Consider the following 14596-nt stretch of genomic DNA (forward strand, 5'->3'; position numbering starts at 1 on the left):
GAAACCTTTATTTATCATTTCATGCCTGGATTTCTGAGTTAACGAGGCTGTCCACAGTAGGCTTGTACAACTCTGCAGAGTAATGTCCCTGATACACAAGATCATCTCCCCTCCCCATCTTTACTTTGGTGTCTGATTGCTTGAAGAATACAATCTAGCTGTCATTTGGGCTTTTAAGTCATTCTACAATCTGGCACCCCCTCCACAAGTGTGTGGACTTTAACTCCAGTTCTACCTGCTTCCTGGATTACTTGTTCTACTTTTTCTCTCTGGGCAAACTTCACCTATTCATCTTACAAGGTATACTCTCATCCCAATGAAGCCTTTTTACAAATTATATACTGGTAGCACTGAAATACAAAGTCATAATATAACAATGGAAACCTAGGGTGTTTTTTTTAATTTTGTTAGAAATTTAAAAAGAAGTGAAAATCTCTGCCCTAGTTTCAGTGACTCTGAGTTTCTCTAGAAAGCTAGGAGATGCTCCATCTCTCCCTGTCTCTCCTGCTTGCACATTCTTCTCACTTTCCTTTGTATGAAGGTTTTCTCTTACTCCTAGGCATTTGGTTTAAATAATTGCTCTTCAACTTAGCTTTTCTTGACTGAACGTGTAAATAAGTTCCCCACCTCAACCCCAACAATTGTTTTTTATTTTTATTGACTCCACTGATTACACTCATAACACTTGCCAATTTTTTTTATTCTTTATGTTTTTCTATCTGCTTCTTTGTTTATAAACCCTTTTCCCCTTACAAAGGCAGCTATCACATCAACTTGTGTGTGTGTGTGTGTGTGTGTGTGTGTGTGTGTGTGTGTGCGTGTGTGCATTTGATCTCTTGCCCCAACAGGGCATTTGATAAATATGTATTCAGTATAATTTCCACATCATGAGGTAATCACTGGGACTGAGGTATGTACCAGTGCTGGGAGGCCAGAGGATACAGGCATCTTACCCACCTTTAGCAGACTCAGGAGATTTCCAGAAGCAGGGCATTGCAGAGGTTGTTGGTGCTCCTCAGCACTCATCTTACACAAGCCAGCACTTTCCAACTGCAAAATTGCCACTTGCCTTCCCTGTATGGGGGAGCATGTTCTGCTTGCACATTGGGAAGACCAGAAAGACCCAGGAGTGAAAAGTGGGTGTTTGGTCCTCTGCATCTCCTTGCACCATAGCTGGGACACCACTAGAGTATAATTCTACAGTCACTCTATAAGGTCCCACAGTACTGAACTCATTGCCAAAAGCCAGAACCCACTCACTGAAACTCTTTCCACAGGCTTTCTACTCTCTTGCATCCCCATCTCTTATTAGTGCTTCCAGGACTAACTCTTTAATAAATTATTCATCTTTGCATCCTCCTCTCAGGAATACCTCTTAAGAGACAACAAGTAGCCAGAATTTTGAAAGACTCATAGAATTCCCTGAACAGGAGGTGAAAGAATATACAAAAGAAAGCAATCTCTCAAATAGTGCTGGAAAAGAGAATCAAAGCCCTATTTCCTTCCTTTCAGGTACCTTTTCTCTAACAGCAGTCAGACTTTGGTTTTCAAAGTATTCCTAGAAAAGACAGTACAAGATTGGCTGATGCTCTTGATGCCATTTCAGAGCCAGAAGCTGAATTCAGTGCAGGTAGACAGAAGGTCCTAAACTCCTGAAATAAAACATTGCAAACCAACATGCTGTGCTCATAAATTTTTAGCTAAATAACTTCTTTGGGTCTTTTCCTTTTTGAAACATAACTCAGGCCCCTGGAATGTGGTGCTTAACCTTCAGAAGGAAACCTGTAAAAATGGTTCCTTGAAAGCCAGTATGTAGCCTGTTCATAAATTTTATGATGTATGAAGCACATGTTCAAGGAAGCATTTATTAATAAGACCATAAGTTAAATTAGGAAGAGTGGTTCATACCTTAAATATGCCATCATTTTCCATTCAGTTCATGTATTTATACCCAAGCATGAAACTTAAATTTGTTTTTAATGTATTCTCTTGGAAAATGATTTACTCTGGTCAGATGTATTTTCTTTTGGCTCCCCTGATAGTTAGGTTTTGCAGTTGGTAGGAAATAGGAAAATGTTCTTAAATTACTCTTTCAAGGTTAAAGTTTTAATATTGTGTGCAGATATCACAGAATAATTTTCCCATTAGAGTTAATGAAATAGAGTACTACTACTTCTCTCTGAAAATTGGCATTTTATATTCAAGAGAGCATGATGAATTTGGAAACTGGCTAGTCACAGGACTGTCTCTAAAAGTCACCTTTAGTATAACACAGTGTTTGAGAGGTTCATATTCAGTAATAGGTTCTTTTATGGGCTGTGTTCCTCGGTTTTGGATGTTTGCAAAGCTCCTACAAGGGCATTCCAAAATGAGAGCTATGGTTAAAAACATTAAGTTCTACAGAACTTAAAAACTATTGCAACTGTATTCTTGACATTAACATTCTGAAAGCTGTAGGTTATTTATAATGTGGTCTGTGCTGTATATTTTATTGACAGGCTTGTTTCTTTCCAGAGTCTCTGATATGTGAATATGCTTAATTTTACATATCTAAAGAGTAACATTTATTACAAGAATCTAAATCTTTCCATATTGCTAAAATTAAAAATAGTAGATTTTTGTGTGCATGCATTATTTTAATGGAAAAAATAACTCATATATAAACAAAAAAATCTTGCAAAGGTGTTATTAAAAAGTATATTCTCGAGAAAAGAAGAAAACATGCTATAAATATATATAGTATGTTCCTTAAACAGAGTTTTCTAAAATATACAAATAAGTCATAAGACAAACTCAAAAGTTTTATAAACAATTAGATCTTGTGATAAAACTTTTAAATCTCTGTTTATTATAGCTTACTATCACACAGTCACTGAAACTCTCTGAAAGGCGATACTGGCCTTAAATAAAACCAAAAAGGAATGGATCAGTGAAATACATTGGCATGAATTAAAGAAGCTAAAGTTAGTTGATTTTTAAATGTGCAAAGCTTTGGCTCATTTCACAAAAGGTAAATAGTGATGTTGTTGCAGGGTTGTGCAATGAGCCCTATTCCTAATGTTTTCTCTGCATTTAAAATTCTGACAGGGAGCCAAAGTTTAACGTTAAATACCCATGCTCAAACAAGTTCAGACAAAGTGTTCCTCATTTAACTTGCCCTACTTTCTGTATTACCTAGTAGACTTCCTTTATAAAGATAGGACAAGGTATGGACATTTAGACATAGGATTCAAAAATGCCTATGATGACAGCACTTCGAGGTATCAAGTGTTTATGTACAATTTTTGAAATTACAGACCTGGGGACCTGTCACCTGGATTTGACCAGCTCTGCAAATCATTAGCTATGTGCCTTGGACACCTAGTTCCTTTGTTATAGCAAGGAAATTCTGAAAGCATCCACCCCGTGTATTTGTTGTGGAGCTAAAAAAAAAAAATGTTTTTAAAACTTGTAGCACTGGGATTACTCTTAGAAAGTATTCAGCAAATATTAAGTATTTTTATTGTTATTATGGGTCTACTCTGTGCGAGGCACTATGTTAAATGCCTTGCATAATCTCATTGCATGGTCACAAAAAGACCTACAAGATAAATATAATTGTCCCTGATCTACAAATTAAAAAACTGAAACTCAGAGAAGAGCCCCAAAGACTTGCTGGTAAGAAGAACAATGAATAAAACCCATATTAGGACATCCAAGTTCTGCCCATGCATATATGTCACCAGTCATATGTGTCAATTTAAATTTAAATTAATTAAAATTTAATAAGGTAAAAAATTAGTTTTTCCAATTCCGTTAGCTGGATATCAAGTCTCAGCAGCCATTGGTTGCTAATAGCTATGGCACTGGATGGTGCAGATAATAGAATATTCCCATGAATTCAGAAAGTTCTAATGAACATCACTATAATCTCTACCAGTCTGTCTAGGCTGACTTACAATAACAAAAAATGTGTTTTCTAAAAATTATAATAAATTTTCCTTAATAAGTTACAAAACCTTGGTGATAAAGACGATGAATTTGTTATAGATACACATACAGACGGTAGCTAATTTCATCAATAGGCTGCATAAGAATGGAAAACATGTATTTGCACAAATTAGCACAGTGCCAGAATACTAGAAAAATCCTCAGTGGTAGTATAGGCAAATTTTTATCCAATGATAAAAAATAATGGTGATGGGAAATCTAAAGCCAGTATGAAAATGCCAAATGATTCTCTAACATTCATCCAGCTCTAGTACTATGGGGATCCCTAATTTTCTTCTGAGACTCACTAAGGTAAAAATGTTCTCACATTTTCTTTTATGTTTCTGAATATAGTCTGTATAGAAATTAACTTTAGAAGGAAGATGGTGACTCCCATAACACTGATATTTGCCCCAGGAAATTTTTCTCCTAGCTGGAAACCAAATGACCTTCCTAGACAGGCAGTCAATATGTAATACACATAACATTTATCATCTTTTTTTTGCAGACCTTTTGATTGACATTAGATATTATAATGTAGAGCTTAAACTGCAATGAGGAAATGGGAGTGGTAAAGTAAACAGCCACATAACTTAATATTCAAAACAAAGCCAAGTAGATTCCTCCTTTGAACAGAGTCTGTTTCATATAAAGCCAACTCTGTTTTACTTTAGAAGAAGAACTGCTTGAGGCATGAAGGAACAGACCTGAGTAACATCATGCATGTAAAAGAATAGTTGGCATTATAGAGAGAGTTTTAGATAAAGATCAGAAGACCTGATACCTCTTAAACATTCATCAACTATGGTATCTATCCTATTGTGTTTTTTTTATTTATATATTTTTGTTGGAACGCTATAATGGTGGTATCTGTTCTTACATTCTCATATATACACACAGCATAACAATATAATCTGGTCAATTTAAATCCTCAGTGGCTCTCTTTTCTTTCCCTCCTCCTTTCCCCTGAACTCCTTCCTCTACTTCTACTGGTCATACTATGTTTTAATTGTTAGCTTCCATGTCTGATTCTCCCTTAGACTGTGAGCTCCTTAAAACCTACTGCCTATCCATAGTTGATTGTGACATGGTAAAATGTTGGGTTTATTGAAAAGATGAGTTAACAAATAATTATTGGGTAGCTAATATGCTCAAGAGATGCCATCCTACTCTCAAAAAAAAAACAATTAAGGTAATTATCCTGAAACCTCCATACCTCATGGCTTCTATTGCCTCATCCAACCTTTTCTGTTCTAATGCAACATGGCCCATGCTTTCCTTTGCCAAGGTAACTTGGTTACTATTTTGGTTAATCCCACAGATAGTAAAGAGTTAAAGTGAAAAATTAGGAAACAGTAACTAGGTAACTCTTTGACTTGCTAAAATGATATAGTAAGTCACTTGAGCCTTTATAATCTCTTCAATACTAAAGAGAATTAATGCATCTGAATTAATGTATCTGCCAGGTAAGCTTAGTTTGGAATTTAGATCTTGAAAATTCTAGTTTATTATGCAAGCTTTCATGATTAACAACCCAGAAACATTGGAAATATATGCATTAATCACTTAATTTGGACTTCCTGAATAAACTCACCTATTCATTCCTGCAAATGTCCTCATACAGCTAGCTGGAAGAAGAAGAAGAAGAAGAAGAAGAAGAAGAAGAAGAAGAAGAAGAAGAAGAAGGAGGAGGAGGAGGAGGAGGAGGAGGAGGAGGAGGAGGAGGAGGAGGAGGAGGAGGAGGAGAAGAAAAAGAAGAAGAAGAAGAAGAAGCAGCTTAATAGCTGCCCATATCTTTTCACTACTGAAGCTACTGATTCCTGAAATAACTCCTATTTCTGAAGATCCAGCCATGATGACACCAAAGAGAAAATGATTTACAGTTCACAAGTACAAGTGGCACTGACCCATTCTCCATTCTGAAACTGAGGGCTCTGGAATTGGTTTCCATAATGTGGTATATTTCTCAGTTAGAAAAGGGAGTGCTGCCCAGGTTAATATTGAGATCATATGTTCTCATTCTATCACTTGTTAGGAAGTTTTGTCTTTCTAAGGCAATTTCCTTCCCAAGAAAGGAAAAATGATATGGATTAGCTAGCATTTGGTCCTTCCTGAATCAGTTGTTAGTATCTGAGTTGTTTCCCTTGGAAAAATTATATTTCCTCAGTGCTCCAATTCCTTTGGCAAAGCCTAGTTTGCAAATCAAATACTTTTTACATTTGTTTTTCATTATGTTTTCTCAGATCAACATTTTCATAAGTAATTAATCATCAGGAAGGAGAGGGTGAAGGAAAGGCATTTGACTTTTATATCCTGCATATCACCTCCAAAGCCATCTATGCCTCCAAGGAACACACCTTCATCTTTCCTTCACTATGACCAACTCTCACTGCTCTCACTGACTCCAAAGAACAACATGATCCCAGAGACAGTCTGATAGCTTTTAATCAGGTGAAATAAGAGAAAGAAAGAACTGTACCCACCTTTCTAACAGAATAAGCATATGATGTTCTAGTCCACCATTCTGATTTTATCATCCATTTGGAGTTAAAAATAAAACTTAGCTGTTAACACTCACAGTGTCTCAGGGTCACTTCTAAGCAGTATCCTGGAAGGGGATTTCTAAGAACATAGTTAAACAACATTCCCTCAATAAATGTAGTATGCTAAATACTGATTATGTGCCAGACACAGTTGTAGCAAGAGGCATATCATAGAATGGCATGGCTCCCAGGAAGCAAGGCCTGGTGACAGGCGTTTCTGGTAAAACTAGCATTTAGTAATCTCCATGATCAATTAAAGACCAACTCTAGTGATCTAGTTCCTTCTCTAAGGTTCCTGTATTATACTAAACCAATGTAATCTCATATGATTTCGTTTCCTTAATTCACAGAACATCAATACTGGGGTTCAGAGCTCCAGCTACCTACTCTAAGTTTTGAAGATGTTTTAAAAAATAATGAACATGCATACAAGTGGCTCTCCAGCCTTAAGAAAGTAGGCATTGTGCGACTCACCAGAGCATGTAACAAGTGAGGAGAAGTAATAAAACTTGAGAAAAGGATTGGTTTCCTCTATCTCATATTTTATGGGTGAGTTACCAGATGTTTTATATTGTGCCATCACAAAGACAGTTTGATATATTTCCGAAAGTGGGTACTCGTTTGGTTGAAAATACAGTAATATCCATGTTGTCTTAGGAAGCCTCATGGAAAGAAGAGTCTAAAAGAAGAATTTCTCTAAGAATGACTAGAATTTTTAAAGAGCCCAAAAGCTCAAAGACCTCAGGTAACAAAGACATCAGGCTAGTTACAGGTGGTATATTACTCAATCTGCTGTAACAAAATACCACAGAGTGGGTGATGTAAACAACAGGAATTAATTTATCTCACAGCAACTGGAAGTCCAAGATGAAGGTAGTGACTGACTAGCTTAGTTTATGGTAAGGCTTCTTTTACTGGTTTTCACCTGATTCTCTTGTTTTTCTCCATGCGGCCTTTCCTCTGTGCACAGCATACTCCTACTGTTCCTTCCTCTTCTTATGTAGACAACAAGTCTTATTGGATTAGATACTACCCATAAAATCTTATTTAACCTTAATTACCTTGTTCAAGGCCCTATCTCCAAATGCACTGGATGTTTGGGTTCCACAGATGAATCTGGAGGACACAATTTAATTCAAAACAGGTAGGATGAAATATTGTGTTTCTCTAAGACATTTAAAAAGCACTCAACTTCATAAATGTTAAAGTTGATTAAAGTTTGACCTCTCAAGATTTGGCACAAAATAACGTTGGATCCTAGGGAATTGATATCAGCCACCAGATGTAAAAAGATAAAATTAACATCCAGAAAATTGAGCCTATGTGCTTTAATATAACAGGAAATATAATTAATTTTAACTATGGAATAAGAAGCTATTTTCAAAAGACTTTCCTACAAAGTAACATTAATTATGACATATCTGAAAAGCAGGGGAGTGGGTATAACTGAATTTCTAAAGTTAGGGTGAGCACCTCATGCAAGATGGATACAATTATTTTTGGACTCAGAGCATTGGAAGTAGGAGAGACCGTCAAAATCCAAAGGTCGCAAACTGGTAGCACAGAAGCTGTACTCAGATATGTTTGGTTTGGCGCACATGGTGTTGAAAAAAAATGGAATTAGTTGTCAACACTTAAAAAGTGGAAGTCTTTAAATTTATATGGATCTGCCTTTTTCTTGAGAAATCAAATCTAGCAAGAATTGAGTCCACAAGCCAGCATATGAACAGTCTTCCAGACACAAGCAGAGGCTGTGCCTGGAACAGTTTGCCAAACACCACTCCATCCCAGGCCTTAAGGGCCTTGCTAATATTTGAATTTGCCACCCCAATCTAGAGTAAGACATTGTTTTAGATTTTTAAAAAAAGGCATCAGAGGGGCTTGGGATGTGGCTCAAGCAGTTGCACACTCGCCTGGCATGTGTGCTGCCCGGGTTCCACCCTCAGCACCATATACAAAGATGTTGTGTTCGTCCGCTAATAACTAAATATATATATATATATATATATATATATAAATCTCTCTCTCTCGCTCTCTCAAAAAAAGGCATCAGAAAAATTTAATCAACTTCCTATAATAAATTATGCAAGTTTATTAATGGCAGAACACTCTATCTACCATGTTGAGAAATGAACAACCTAGTCTCCATCTCTTTCCTAAGAATTTGTTTATTCCATTAATATATTTACATCATATAAAATTTTTTTGCATCCCCTCCATCTGCAAGAATTTAGGCTGCCATAAAAATTTCATCACTAACAACAAAGGAAATAGAAGAAATATACTTGAAATCATTAACAACTTCAAGTGTATTATTTCTCTAATTCTTACAAGATCTCTGAAATAGATATTACCCACCAATTCACTGACAAGAAATCTGAAACCCAAAGAATTCATTTGTAACTCAAGTAATAATAAAGGAATGAAAAAGTGTAAATTTGGGCTTTCCTCTTAATGTTTCCAATATTAATATATAAAGAATGTACATGGAAAAGGTGTATTTGGTCACTATAATTAAACAAAACACTTCAAAATAAATTTATATCATTTAGTTTTTATTTGCTAATAACACTTTTGGATATATTCCAACACATTGCACAATTTTAACAATGAGCAAATTCAGGGGCTCTTTTCTGGAGTTCCCTAACTCCACCCATCCATCCACCCATCTCACTAGAGCTCAAAATCTTAGTCCTGATTTATGATTTGTCTTTTGTTTTGTTTTGTTTCTACAGGTCCTATAAAAAGACTGAATAACTTGGCCACTATCTAATATTGTGAAACTTATTGGAATAAATATTAAAGGTCTGTTGTCAAAACAAATCAGACCTCCTACTACTATTCTGTTCCCTATATGCAGGGCTTTTCCATCTAACCAACAATGTTGATCTGCCCCATCTCATCTTCCACAGATGATCAGATTTCTTCCCAGAGTCTTTCAAACAATACACAAGCAGAAAAATGCCTTTTTTTGCCACATGACTCCTAATTCCACCAAGGATTACCAAAATTCTCTCTCTCTCTCTCTCTCTCTCTCTCTCTCTCTCTCTCTCTCTCTCTCTCTCTCTTTCTCTCTCTCTCACTCTCTTCCCCCCCCACCATTTTTCTCTTTCACAATTTTTAATTCTCTACCTCAAGAACTTAGAAAAGAGTTTTGTTGTTACTGCTGTTGTTTTTTTTTTTTTTGCTTATTTTTTGTTGTTGTTAAGATAATGAAATATGTAAATATTTTCTCCAAAGTCATCCATTTTTTCTTGTCCTCTTCACAGTAATGTGGCAAAGTGATATTGAGATTTGGGTAATTTGCGATTTAAAAGAATATCAAGGAATATCCCTTAGCAAGCTAATGTCTCTTAATATTCTGAATTAGCTAAAAGAGGGAGTCTCAACCAGGACTGAACATTGGAATAACCAGTTTTTAAAAGTCACACATCTGGGTCCTATCTCCAAAATTTTTTTAACAGGGCTGATATTTGATCTAAGTAAATTTGATTTGATTAAAAACCAAGCAGATGAGCCATGAGCAATGGCATGTGCCTTTAATCTCAGATACTCAGGAGGCTGAGACACAAGAATCACATGTTCAAGACCAGCCTGAGCAATTTAGTGAGATCCTGTCTCAAAACAAAAAGTAAAAAAGGGGGCTAGAAATGTAACTCAGAGGTTCAATATTCGGTGATTAAAACAAAAATAACTCATCAAGTAATTCTCACGTGCAGCCAAAGTTGAAAACCTTCAAATGAAAGGAAAGTTTACTTCAAGGGTTACTTAAAGGCAGATCTCAATTGCAATAGAAGTTGGGTGTTTTACGTTCTTTGAACTCTCAACTCCATGCACTAAATAGCATGGATCAAGTTCTTCTTTCTATGTTGGTTATGTCTGGGCATGGCTTATCTTTATAACAGAATTGACACCTGCTTTAAACAAGATCACTATCTTTCAAATATTTGTTTCTCTATTGTAAATTGTTTTACTCTTGTTTGAAAAGAAACTGGCTGATGAGTGAGCGAATTGAACAAATAAATGAAGGCAATAAATAATGTAGAAGAGGGACTATCAAATATAGAAAAGGATCAGAGAAAGGAAAGTGAGAGCAAGTTCAATGAAAACTTTGCTTTTCATGCAAATTTGTCAAGGAACTTTCTGAGGGTTCTTGCTTAGATGCCAAAAACAATAGTAGCTTGATGTAGGGAAATGAATACTCATCTTCTACTTTTTCATTCAAATAGCTACTAGTTTGGGCTGGTGTTGTGACTCAGTGGTAGAGTGCTCCCCTAGCACTTGTGAGTGAGGCCCAAGGTTCTACCCTCAGCATCACATAAAAATAAATAAATAAAATAAAGATATTGTGTCCAACTGAAAAATAAATATATAAAAAAACAGCTACTAGTTTGGAGAATTTTAAATGCATGGGTCCAAAATGAGAATAGCTATTTTTAGTTCTTGGCTGTCATCTCAATTGTTAAACGTTTGATTGGAAGAAAAAACAAATGTGATTCCAGAATTTCAAATAGTATTTATGTAAAGGATGCAAGAAATAAGTGTTTTGTGAATAAATGCATTTCTAGACATTTTTAAAGAAACAATAAAAAAGCAGATTAATACAATAAGTATTAGAGCATTTCATAATCATAAACTTATGTTCAACTAGATCAAAATGGTAATAGATTAAGGGGAAAAAGCTCATGTAATTTTCCACATCTGCATTTTATCAGATGCTTGCCATTATTTTGTCATCACATCATCCAGGCAATATATTTTTTCATGCAACCATGTGAAATTCTTAGTAACCCTAATGCCTTGATGATGAAAGCTTTCCTGGAATAGAAGTAAAGAGTTAGTAAAAAAAATTCCACTCTCAATTTTGTTAAATATTGAACATGAGAGTAGTATGTATAAAAAAAATACCTTTTTTAGAATAATTTAAACCTTTGGTTTGCAGTAATGTAGTTTTTACAGAGTGGAGTAAAAATTCTCATCCCATTTCTTTCCCTTCCCACTTAAAAAAAAAAGATAACAAAAACTTTCTGAAGCCCTTTTGGGAAAGGTGATATTGGTGAAAAAAAACTATCTGAATTTTGTAACATGATTTAACCCAATAAGTAGTCACCATAAGCTATCTTATATCTGTACACTGATATCTTAAATAACTACATCAAGTATGCATCCTACAAATTAAACACTCCCCCCACACACCAAAAAAAAAAAAAACCACTACAATTGCTCTCAAACAGAATTTTTAAAAAATACTTTATGTTTGGGATTTTGTTCTAAAATAGGACTGAGTCTGAAAATGGTGGTCTAATCCAGATCATGTCTTTATTCAGATCATCAATGCAGGGGGAGTTATCTGTCATGAAGTTTTAGTGAAAAGATAATGCATATATGCTGAGATACTGAAGACTTTCATTGGGGCAAAACAATAAAAATTCTTTTCTTAACATTGTTAACCTAAGTCCTCAGTTCAAAAATTAACCTTATCCGCAACTCAAAATGACTTCTTCATCAAAAATTGAGTGGATAAAAATCACCTTTCAACCTTAGCTAGAAAAACTGTTTTCTTCCTAGAATTGAGCTCAGAAGTTCAGATTTGCTTTTTTGTTTCTCTAAGAATGTATGATTGGCTGGTGCAAGCGATTTGCATTGTTAATACATGGGTAATATGTGTAGCACAGGGTTTGAGTGCTAAGAATAATGGGGGGAAAATGAAAATGTTCCTTCCGAAATGTTAACTTTAAGAATCATATGAAGAAGGCAAGAGACAGTAACTAAAGGGGGTAAAAGAAAGTAAACATACAGATCTTGGTTATTGTCAAATTTTAACTTGTGGAGCATTACACAGAAACTGGACAATGGCTTATTACTTATAAGGCCACAAACTTTCGTAGAAAAATATAAATAAATACTTTGGAACTCTTCTTTCCAAAAGTTTGGGAAAGAATTCAGGACTGCACAGCCCACAGCATCTGCATTGCATTTCTACCCAGAGAGCTGTCTGCAGAACCAACAGGGAAACAAGTTTAATCATGGCTTTACTGAAAGCTATTTGTAGGTGAGAAGTAGACTTAAGCTCTTTATGTAATTTCCCAGATCACTCTGATTCTCCTCCACTGAGGACTCTCCTCTTTCTAAGGGAGTGTGTTAATACCTATCTCGCCCTTTGAGGCTCTCAGAGGACAGAATACAACAGTCACTAATATGCCGTTATGTAAAAATGTGAGTGTGTAACCAATGTGATTCTGCAATTTTTATTTGGGGTAAAAAATGGGAGTTTTTAGACAGAAAAAAAATGTTTCTAGTGGGCTGTTTGTCAAGTAGCACAGCCAGATCAGTTACAAATTAACAATATTGAAATTGTCCCTGGGGAGGACAAGGATATAGGCTTTCCAGCATCTACTGGATTTTTGCTAGCATTTCTGAAAGATGTTTGAAAACCAGCCCAGCAGCATTTTACACATTAGGCTGAATTAGAAATCAAGGATGTCTAAGTGAAAAAGATTCTTAGTCCTTGGCACATGGCCCTTAGAAATTGCTCCCACCATTAGCACTGCCTCCAAATCAACTGAAATCGCTTTTTGCTTGTTATACATGTTACCAGAAAACATTTGTGAAGCATGGGGATAGAATGGGAAAAGAAAACCCAAGTTTACCCATTTTGTTGAATTTTCTAGCCAAGAAATTGCTTGAGAAAACCACACAGCCCTCTTGAATAAAAGTGGCCTGTTGGTTATGGAAAAAGAAAACAAACTTAGAAGCAATTCAGACTTGGGATGAAAACAAAAAAGACTTGTCTGAGTTCTGAATTTGGTTTCAGTCCAACCCAGCTTCGTGAAAGGTTTATACTGGGACATCTGAATGATTTGGTTTAAATATAGTACTGTAATATACTGTAAAATACTGTTTGAGTACTGTTTATTGTACCATAGTGTTTTAGTAGAGAGGAAATCTTTAAAATGTGTGTTCTAGTAAGTATTAGTGTTTCTTAAGCAGAGTAACAAGCCATGTTCTTATAGCTATCATGAACCCCAGTTTATGTTGTCAGCCAAGAGCCAGTCTCTGGGGTCCCCTTCATGGCATTAAGTTTCACAGTAATAAAGGCAGCTGCCAACAAAACTACTTAAGTATGAGGTCATCTCATGAATGGGAGGAAAAATAATTTGTCTCATACTTCTCTGGAAATCACTTATGGAGGTTTTTGAGACAACTGTTATGGTATAGATGTAAGGTATCCGCCAGAAGCTCATGTATGAGACAAGGCAAGAGATTTAGAGGTGAAATTTAGGGTTATGAGGGCCTAATTAGTGCATAAATCCAATGATAGGAATTAACAGGGTGTTAACTGTAGGCAGGTAGGAAGTGGCTGGAGGAGACGGGTTATTGAGGGCATGCCTTTGGGGTATATATGTTTTTCCATTGTGAGGGGAGTCTCTCTGCTTCCTGATGTGATGTCCCAAGATGCATTCCTGTGCCACACACTTCCACATAATGTGCTGCTCCATCTCAGACTCCAAGCAATGGAATTGGCCATCTAAGGGCTGAGGCCTCTGAAACTGTGAGCCACAAAATAAACTTTTCCTCCTGTAATTGTTGTTGGCAGGTTTTTTGGTCACAGCAGTGGAAAAAGCTGACTAAAACAGTAACCAATTGAGGCAGTTCTCTAAAAGTCTGCTCTGACTCCCATTATCTCCTTGATTTATATTCTGTGCAGCCAGGACAGGTCACTGTCTTTGGAATGGGAGAACTAATTTTCCATTAAGCACCTTTTCTCTACTAAGTATCAAGCTCAGCTCTTTATTTGTAGTCATTATCTTGAATCTTCAATTCTTTTAAGAATCATTATTCCCTTGCTGAGAAGCAGATTTTTAATTTGAATCCATTCCATTTATTGATTCTTGATTTTACTTCTTGCACTTTAGGAGTATTGTTAAGGAAGTCAGATCCTAGGCTGACATGGTGAACATTTGGGCCTATTTTTTTTCTTCTATTAGGCACCTAAGTGTTTGATCCACTTTGAGTTAATTTTTGTGCAGGGTGAGAGATAGAGGTTTAATTTCACTTTGCTACATATGGATTTCCAGTTTTGC

At 35.8% G+C, this 14596-nt stretch overlaps 1 pseudogene; it reads left to right on the forward strand.

The window, feature by feature from the left end:
* The first annotated feature begins 5232 nt into the window (after positions 1–5232).
* Positions 5233–14596, forward strand: part of LOC101974371 (gamma-butyrobetaine dioxygenase-like) — a 36038-nt pseudogene continuing 26674 nt past the window's right edge.

The sequence above is a fragment of the Ictidomys tridecemlineatus genome, unplaced genomic scaffold, assembly GCF_052094955.1.
Source record: "Ictidomys tridecemlineatus isolate mIctTri1 unplaced genomic scaffold, mIctTri1.hap1 Scaffold_135, whole genome shotgun sequence".
NCBI lineage: Eukaryota > Metazoa > Chordata > Mammalia > Rodentia > Sciuridae > Ictidomys > Ictidomys tridecemlineatus.